The following is a 10,801-nucleotide window of genomic DNA, read 5'->3' as shown; positions in this document are numbered from 1 at the left end:
CTTATTCTTTCCACATTCTCCTCTCTCGTACACCTGACATCACTGAGATTACCAAACAATTCTTCATCGCTCAATGGGTTAACTAGTGCACTGTGATTGTTCACTAACTATTTTCCTCTTGGTAAGGGTAGAAGAGACTCTTTAGTAGCTCTTCTAAGAGAACGACACTCCAAAATCAAACCTTTGCTCTCTAGTTTTGGGTAGTGCCATACCCTCTGCACCATGGGGTTCCACTATCTTGGGGTAGAGTTCTCTTGCATAAGGTACAGTCAAGCACACTATTCTATCTTATTTCTCTTCCTCTTGTTTTTTTTTCTTTTAAGTTTTTATACGAAAGATCTCTTTTAATGTTACTGTTCTTGAAATATTTTATTTCAATTGTTCATTACTTCTCTTGTAGTTTATTTATTTCCTTGTTTTACTTCCTTACTGGGCTATTTTCCCTGTTGGAGCCCTTGGACTTATAGCACCCTGCTTCGATAATAATAATAATAATAATAATAATAATAATAATAATAATGCAGGTTGTAACTTTGCAACTACGAACCGCGAAAAACTGCCCGTGTTATGGGACAACCGAATCTGTGAGTCATGTTGCTTATGGCCGATATAAGGAATATAGCTTCGACTTATAAAAATTGGAATGAAATAATGAGCAAATTTTGGATGACCAAGTCTGCAACGTGGTAGATTAGTTATTAGATTAACTTAACCTTATAATTGCACGGGTTCTTGCTCCGTACTATCCAAAAGAAACCAGATTGTAGAAACCAAGATCTATAGAGTACCTATAGACCTTGGTAGAAACTGGACGTGGTAAACGGATCAAACGTAGAAGAGATAGTAAGGATAGATTATTAATGCTACCTTATTTTCCATTATGATTATGATAAATCTACAAATGTTATGATTTCACATAGAAAAATAGACATTGTAGCCGGTTACACATAGAAAAACAAGTCAAAGTTTTAGGTAACCGTTTTGTTTGAATATATTCCCCTCTCTAATAAAAAAAAGAATTCTTGCCATGACTAAAAAATTTGTCACTTTTTTTTTTTTTTTTTTTGGGGGGGGGGGGGAATGAATCGTAATTGAACATTTTCTGCCCTCTAGAACAAGCGACAAAATCCTCTCACCGTCTGTCATCAAATTCATAAAATCCTGCAATGGAAATTGTCGAGATCTCGGTAAAGTGTTTCGATGTTTCCCTGAAGGGGATTATTATTATTATTATTATTATTATTATTATTATTATTATTATTATTATTATTATTATTATTATTATTATTATTAGCTTAGCTACAACCTTAGTTGGAAAAGCAAGATGCTATAAGCCCAAGGGCTCCAACAGGGAAATATATCCCAGTGAAGAAACGACATAAGGAAATAAATAAACGATATGAGAAATAATGAACAATTAAAATAAAACATTCTAAAAACAGTAACAACATCAATACAGATATTTCATATATAAACTATAAAACGACTACATTTGCTACAAGTTTGAACTTTTGAAATTCAAAAGATAAAAGATAAAAACGAAGAGAAGGTTGTTAATGAAAAGATATTCCCTTGAAGGTTATCTAATACGTCGACGAACAAAACTATGACGCAAAGAATAATCTGTATTATACTTGAACTTCTTGATTATTATTATTATTATTATTATCATTATTATTACCAGCTAAGTTACAGTCCAAGTTGGAAAAGCGGGATATAAGCCCAAGGGCTTCAACAGGGAAAAATAGCTCAGTGAGGAAAGGTAAGGAAATAAATAAACTATATGATAATTTTTTCGTTATGACGTCAATGCTGAAAGGTATGACTCAATCAATTAGTCTTCTTTTTTGCATGTAAGAGACGAATAAGAAGTGTAACTTTCAGAAACGTCAAAATATGAATAATGTGAGTCTAAAAAAAACAAAAAAAAAAAAAAACAACGTGAAATCCCACACACTTTCATAGTATTCAACGAGACCTGTAGGATAACCTACCCTTGCTAACCTAAGGTCAGCAAGTAATAATAATAATAATAATAATAATAATAATAATAATAATAATAATAATAATAATAATAATAATAATAATAATAATAATTATCATCATCTACTCCTACGCCTATTGAAGCAAAGGGCCTCAGTTAGATTTCGACAGTCGTCTTTATCTTGAGCTTTTAATTCAATACTTCTCCACTCATAATCTCCCACCTCACTTCTCATAGTTCTCAGCCATGTGGTCTTCCAATTCCTCTTATAATAATAATAATAATAATAATAATAATAATAATAATAATAATAATAATAATAATAATAATAACAATAATAATAATACTTTTCAATGGAAAATAATCATGATTAATTAAAAAATACTTAGAATATCAGATCACATCTGTTAACCAGACTTCAGTAAATTCACATCTTGATACAAAAATAAAGTAAATATTTATCGAAAATACAAATTCATCTTTAATAGCAAGTCTACCTTATTAGAACAATAAAAAAAATATTTTGATAGCAAAAAAAAAGAAAAAAAAATGAATACATGTCAAACATAAACCCTGAAGCCCAAATTAGGTTTGCTCGCCTTTCAAACCATTTACAACGAAGAACGAATTTTCTCCCCTCTGTGTTTCCTGAATTACTTGTCCTAATGAGCACTTCTAGAAATCATCATCATGTTTTATCATATCCTATGGCGTCAATATTTTATCCACTGCATCGCAGCCTGATTACATTTGTAGAAGTCCAAATCAGTAGACCCAAAGGCTCCCCAAACACCCTTATCCTTAGCTCACAAGGATGGTGCGATTGTAAACATTACAAGAAACTATCGAGTTTGAGCGCGACTCGAACTCCAGTCCAACAGATTACCAGGTTGTACTTCTAATGGTGGAATCAAACTAGTAATTTCTTGCTCGAGGTTTTCACCAACCTCCATCCGATGATAGCGAGCGAAAATGCTGTAGCGTCACGCTACGATCTCGTGGTTCGAGGAGCAAATAGGAAAAACTGTAAAGAAAACCGACCAGTTGACATCACCATGGCTCCCAGAAAGTTTTCATCTGTTGCAGTAATATGGATTATTAGAATATTACGTGAATTGAAGAATTCTACAACTACCACAGGATGAACAAAGCATATCTTTATTATATCTTGAGGCTTGTTGGGCTCAAAATTGCCAAGCAAGAACACGTTCTATCTGCAGCAGTAATGCTCGCGGTTTGTGCTCGCTGCTTCCCGTCCAGTCTGGAAGCCAATATCTCGAGCAACAAGCTCTCCTGTTTACCATTTTGGGCGGCAACAGCTTGCTGCTGGCGAAAAAAAAAAAAAAAACCTAGTATTATTCCAGCTTTAATGTGATTCAGCTTGGTTTGCGTGGACAATCTTGTCCTAGTAGCTTCTCCGTACAGGTATAGCAGGTTGGAAAATGGGCAAACAAAAAGACGCAGATCACGATGTCAAAACAGAAACGAAACTAATATCCCTCAGCCTCGCCTAAGACTTCTTGATTGGTGTAAAACCTTCGAAAAAAAGGAGATTTTACGTTTGATTTATGATAATGTCTCCCCTACAAAAGGCGGAATTACTGAAGCTGCTAATGTTCCTCCTCCATGTGTGGACGTCGTGGTGTGTCTGACACGGACTGGTGGCAGTCTTTACTTTCATTCAAAATTTGACATTTGTGTTTAAGCAATTGCTTATTTCTAAAACGATTGTTTTTGCAATGATGGCATATTTTCGTTTGACATAATAACTCAAGCAAAGTAGTTAATCGTCCAAATGCTACTCGTTTATCTAAAAATTAGCAAAATAACGAGAAAAATAAAATGGGAAAAGAAAATCGAAAAAAGAAAAGAAAACACAACATGTGATACGAAGGGTTAGAATATTATTATTATTATTACTTGCTAAGCTACAACCCTAATTGGAAAAGCAGGATGCTATAAGCCCAAGGGCTCCAACAGGAAAAAAAGCCCGGTGAGGAATGGAAACAAGGAAAACTATTTTAAGAACAATAACAACATTAAAATAAAGTTTTCCTATTTAAACCATAAAAACTTTAACAAAACAAGAGGAAGAGAAATTAGAGTGTACCTGAGTATACCCTCAAACAAGAGAACTCTAACCCAAGACAGCGGAAGACCATGGTACAGAGGCTATGGCACTACCCAAGACTAGAGAACAACGGTTTGATTTTGGAGTGCCCTCTTCCTAAAAGAGCTGCTTATCATGTTCAAGTTCAGTTTAATTTCTTAAGGGGAATACCAGCGATCGATATTTCAAGGATCTGTCAAAGACATTACTATTAAACGGGTCTTTGTGAATTACACATCATACACATGTATATAGTTATCCTTTCACTTCTTATACTAACAGGACAAATACATTCTTGTAAACATGAATAATATCCCTGTAAGTCAATTTTACATAATTATATTAAAAACTTTTATCTATAGTAAAGTTAATTTTTTTCATATTTTACATAATTATATTAAAACTTTTATCTATAATAAAGTTAATTTTTTCCTATTGAAATCGAAGTAAAAACTGTTTAAGATTAAAATCCCAGGGGATCATTCTCCGCCTCTTATTCTAAAAAGAGACGTAATGATGTAAGCCTACATTGGTGCCTTTCAACCCAGGCATCCGTTGATTTCTTGTGTCAACAAAGAATACGTAATTGGCAGCGAAGCCACCCAAAATTCAATTACGTTCCTCCCATTTTAGTTCTTTCCCTCCGAAGAGCGTTTTTTTCTCACTGGGCTTAGTGAAAAGGGGCGTTGTATTTTCCCCGAGTCAGTTGTGTTGCATAAGTTTTTGATATTTGTCAAAAATAAGTGAAAATATTTATTAATGAGCACTTCCGAACAATACGAACACATGACTTTCTACAATATGGAAACTGTTCTTTCAGCTCTCGAAAAGTTTTTTTTTTTTTTTTTTTTTTTTTTTTTTTTTTTTTTTTTTTTTTTTTTTTTTTTTTTTTTTTTTTTTTTATCTTATGCAACCATTTTTTGGGTAATGTCTCGGGACAAGGAACCTTCTCCCCAAAACTAAAATCAATAAAATACAAGGGCTGTTAAGTATGAATTAAATCTGAAAGAAAACTAAATCAGCAGATATGATGGGGAAGCAGGACCTGATTAATAATGACGAAATTATGCCATTTTGTACCGCAGGTGTATCACACGCTCGTACACTGTAACGGTATTTCTGTTTATATATATATATATATATATATATATATATATATATATATATATATATATATATATATATGTCTTATTTATAACTGTAATCGAACAGTTTAACATGTTTTTTCAAAAAAGGCCCATAAAAGAAACACAGGAAATATGAATAAATCACACTATATTTCGGTCAATAAACATCGACCCTCTTCAGGATGTAAAGTACAAGTGAGGCTTACAGTGGAGAGTGACGGTTTATATATGAAAGCAAAAGGGTGTGTTCAATTGTTCTATAGTTGTTATAATTGCTGGAAGGATTAGCCAAATTTAATTACATCCAGGTGCGTGTTCTTATTGTTGAGCCGCTTGGAGGAAGTCTTGACCTCTGATGCATGTCTGGTGGCCGGTCTCCGTGGATTATCTTCTTAATGATAGGGTTGAGAAGAGTATTGTCCACTGTGTCAGCTTTCCATTGGCCCCCACATAGGTTCATTGTGTTTGATTGATTTATGATGGCTGATTCCAGGATTTTCCTTCTGTACGGACAGGTACTCTTAAAAAGCAAAGACGACTCACTCCAGTTAATCTGGTGCCCTAAATCCCTAAGGTGAATGAAAATCCCCGAGTTTTCATACCCATATCTAACAGATCTTTTGTGTTCGGATAATCTTTGAGATAGCGAACGGCCAGTTTGCCCAACGTACACTTTTTCACAATCCCTGCATGGTACTTTGTAAACGCCGGATTCTATCTCTCTTTTATTTTGATAAACATTAATAAGGGCGCTTCCTATGGTCTTTGGATATGAAAAAACAAAGGGGTTCTCAGTTTTGATATGATTTGTTATATTTTTAATACCTTCTATATATGGGAGTTTTATCTTATTTTTAAAATCTCTTTGGTTAGTAACATCATGATCTTTATAATATATCGTGTTGGCTTTGTTGATGGCCTTTTCTATGACATACGTCGGGTAGAATAGCTGGGCGAGTTGTTTACGGATGATTTCAAATTCTTTATTTAGGTAGGCTGGGGAACAGATTCTCAAACCTCTAAGAAATAGATTGCAAGCTACTCCAATTTTTACAGAAATGTCGTGATAACTAAAAAAATGAATGTAGGAAATAGAGAAAGTTGGTTTTCTATACACAGTAAAATTATACCCCGTCGATTCCCTTATAATTAGTATGTCCAAAAAAGCTAATTTTCCATCTTTTTCCCATTCAGTTTTAAATTTTATGCTAGGGACTAGGGAATTTAGATTATTGAAAAATATATTGAAATCTCCCCAGCTATCATCCCAATATGTGAAAATGTCATCAACATAGCGTTGCCAAACCATGTTTGTAGGTTTAATTGTTGTTAAAATTTCTGTTTCAAAGTATTCCATGTAGAGGTTAGCTAAAATTGGAGATAACGGGCTGCCCATACTACAACCAAATTTCAATGGAAATTTTTACAAACAGAAATTTGGTTGTAGTATGGGCAGCCCGTTATCTCCAATTTTAGCTAACCTCTACATGGAATACTTTGAAACAGAAATTTTAACAACAATTAAACCTACAAACATGGTTTGGCAACGCTATGTTGATGACATTTTCACATATTGGGATGATAGCTGGGGAGATTTCAATATATTTTTCAATAATCTAAATTCCCTAGTCCCTAGCATAAAATTTAAAACTGAATGGGAAAAAGATGGAAAATTAGCTTTTTTGGACATACTAATTATAAGGGAATCGACGGGGTATAATTTTACTGTGTATAGAAAACCAACTTTCTCTATTTCCTACATTCATTTTTTTAGTTATCACGACATTTCTGTAAAAATTGGAGTAGCTTGCAATCTATTTCTTAGAGGTTTGAGAATCTGTTCCCCAGCCTACCTAAATAAAGAATTTGAAATCATCCGTAAACAACTCGCCCAGCTATTCTACCCGACGTATGTCATAGAAAAGGCCATCAACAAAGCCAACACGATATATTATAAAGATCATGATGTTACTAACCAAAGAGATTTTAAAAATAAGATAAAACTCCCATATATAGAAGGTATTAAAAATATAACAAATCATATCAAAACTGAGAACCCCTTTGTTTTTTCATATCCAAAGACCATAGGAAGCGCCCTTATTAATGTTTATCAAAATAAAAGAGAGATAGAATCCGGCGTTTACAAAGTACCATGCAGGGATTGTGAAAAAGTGTACGTTGGGCAAACTGGCCGTTCGCTATCTCAAAGATTATCCGAACACAAAAGATCTGTTAGATATGGGTATGAAAACTCGGGGATTTTCATTCACCTTAGGGATTTAGGGCACCAGATTAACTGGAGTGAGTCGTCTTTGCTTTTTAAGAGTACCTGTCCGTACAGAAGGAAAATCCTGGAATCAGCCATCATAAATCAATCAAACACAATGAACCTATGTGGGGGCCAATGGAAAGCTGACACAGTGGACAATACTCTTCTCAACCCTATCATTAAGAAGATAATCCACGGAGACCGGCCACCAGACATGCATCAGAGGTCAAGACTTCCTCCAAGCGGCTCAACAATAAGAACACGCACCTGGATGTAATTAAATTTGGCTAATCCTTCCAGCAATTATAACAACTATAGAACAATTGAACACACCCTTTTGCTTTCATATATAAACCGTCACTCTCCACTGTAAGCCTCACTTGTACTTTACATCCTGAAGAGGGTCGATGTTTATTGACCGAAATATAGTGTGATTTATTCATATTTCCTGTGTTTCTTTTATGGGCCTTTTTTGAAAAAACATATATATATATATATATATATATATATATATATATATATATATATATATATATATGTATATAGTTATCGCTCTACCCTTGCACTGATAACCTGTTTAAGCCTGTATGTTCATGAACTGTTGTGCTTGAATTTGTGTGCCGTTCTGGCTTGGGACGGGTTGTATATAAACTCATGCGCCGTCGAAATAAAGTTAATTGCATTCACCTCGCCTCTGAGTTATCATCTAATTGCTCGCTCGCACAATTTTATACAAGAGAAAAAGAAAAATGGGAATCAAAGATTCCGAAGAGATTATATAGGGACAATAGAATTGGAAACTCGATAAAGAAAAAGGAAGGGCTCAATTTACAATAAAATATATATATATATATATATATATATATATATATATATATATATATATATATATATATAAAAAAACACCGAAATTAAGATAATAACTCGCCTAAGTAGTTTGGTTAGATACTAGATACTCCTACCAAACCACACCCCCACCCAACACCAGATTCCATTACAAAAAATAATCAATTGATTTTCAATTCATAGCCCATTTTGTGGCCGGAAAGACACATATGCACAGACAGATATGTAAACTAATAAACAGACACAGGAGAATTAATTATAAGTCACGTTGGTGGTGATGGATAGCCCAATGTCATTACAGTACGTAGCCCGGAACTGGAGGAAGATATTAGGGAATATAATGGTACTTTCCCATGTATGAGGTGACGGGTGTCCCACATTAAGAATCAGAGAAAACGAGATATGTTACAGAATTTCCAAATCTTGGCATTCGAGTAAAACCAAGTCTTACAACCATACAACTTAAGGGATACAGTTCCGTGATGCCGTAGTGTGTATATGTTGAAAAAAAAAACCTTCAATAAAAACAAAAGCATTTTCCAAAAGAAACTGAAAAAATATAACAATACAGATCCTTAAATTTGCTATTAAAATGACGGAAAAACAACAAACAAAAGACAGGTAATAATCGGTACTAACTAAGTCCTTTACTATGAGAAAAATATGTATAAAAAAACGAAAATTTCTAAAACATTTAATTATCTCGAGCCATGTGTAACGTACCACTTACGGAAAACTTATGTTCTTTAAATCCTAAACAAAACATTTTATTTTCCAAATCCTCAGGTTCAAAGGCTATGGCAAGTCAAGGCGACCAGATTTTTCCAAATAAACCAATCGCTCCAAATTTAATAAGACAATATGAAACAAGAACCACTTCATTATCAGCGAAGTAAGAATCGAAGTAGAGAGATGTATTACTTTTAAAACTGAGCCAGACTGCATCAGGTTTCCTGAGATGGAAGTGCGAGGCAGATACGCTCCAAGGAGTACTCTGGAACTGGAAAAAATGGAAAACCTTTGATCCTTTTTCCAGAGAAACATTTTTATGGTCGAAACAGTATCCAAGAACCAATTAAATCGTGGAAGTCTTATAAAAATTCAAGTTATAATCAACAATAATCGACTCATTCATCGAACAATTCCATTGAAATTCTTCTTAAGCATGCAATGGTTTTATTAAGACTGATTATAGTCAAATCTTTTTAGTGAGGCAGATTTCCACCGACTCGCAGGGGTGCCCTTTTAGCTCGGAAAAGTTTCCTGATCGCTGATTGGTTAGACAAGATAATTCTAACCAATCAGATAGCAGGATTTTTTTTTCCGAGCTAAAAGGGCATCGCTGCGAGTCAGTGCAAATGCGCCTCATTAAAAAAAATTGAGTATAGACAGTAGAATATCATTTATCCTTACGTTACGAAATTTCCCAATGTAAGATCTTATGCAACAGTTGATTTACCTCTTGCTTGAGGGGACACTCAGGCACACTATTCTATCTTGTTTCTCTTCCTCTTGTTATTTTGAAGTTGTTTTTATAGTTTATATATGAAAGATTTATCTTAATATTATTGTTCTTAAACTTCTCTTTTAGTTTATTTCCTCATTACCTTTCCTAAAGTTAAAAATGGACAATAACTTCCTTTTCCCTAAACGCACTGGTCAAGACTTTTGGTTAAACAAATAAACAGTTTGCATGGGATTCCTTATAGGTTGATTTTAGGATATCTAATTTTTAAATAGCCTATTTCCACCTTAACACAGTCTCCTGATTTTCACTTCAATTTGTATTCAAGTGTAATTGAGTTGTATCGTAGGTCTTTGTCCCCAGAACTGCAGCTGAACACCTTAGCTGGTGCTACCTACTATAGCGTGATTCCTATCCTCATTTTCAGTTCCTAAGTCAATATGGGGATTCAAATCTACTATAGGGCGATTCCTACCAAGCAAAGAATGTAACATTCCCCTTCCAAGTTGTTATTACAAGAGTAACACCTCAATTAAGCGTTACCAAACCAACTCTAACAAGCAGTGTAATCAAAATAACCATTTTACCTATCCTAACCTAACCTAAAGTGCGTTTTATGGATTTTTCAGCATGTTTTATAGAATATAATAAAATAGTGTCAAGAAGTATGTTTTATCTATCCTCCTTTGGTAGGAATCCCCTCATACCCGAAAAATAGGGTAAGAATCACACTATAGTAGAATCCTGATAGTAGGAATCACACTATAGTAGCACCCCTTATCTTTATGGCCTTTCCAAAATCCATATAAGACCGATTGTAGCCAGCACTAAAAACCAAAATGAAATCTTTGATTTATATAACAAAAATTATGGGAGTGCTAGGCCTAATAAAATTAATTAGCAAAATTTGTGGAATTCCTTAAATCGATACTTCAGAGCGCTCTGATTTAGGCTGTACCATTATCATCTCCGCCAACAAAGTTGGGATGAGTTTATGTTT

Source organism: Palaemon carinicauda, chromosome 8, assembly GCF_036898095.1.
Source record: "Palaemon carinicauda isolate YSFRI2023 chromosome 8, ASM3689809v2, whole genome shotgun sequence".
In the NCBI taxonomy this organism is placed as follows: domain Eukaryota; kingdom Metazoa; phylum Arthropoda; class Malacostraca; order Decapoda; family Palaemonidae; genus Palaemon; species Palaemon carinicauda.
Note: the sequence above shows the minus strand (reverse complement) of the source record.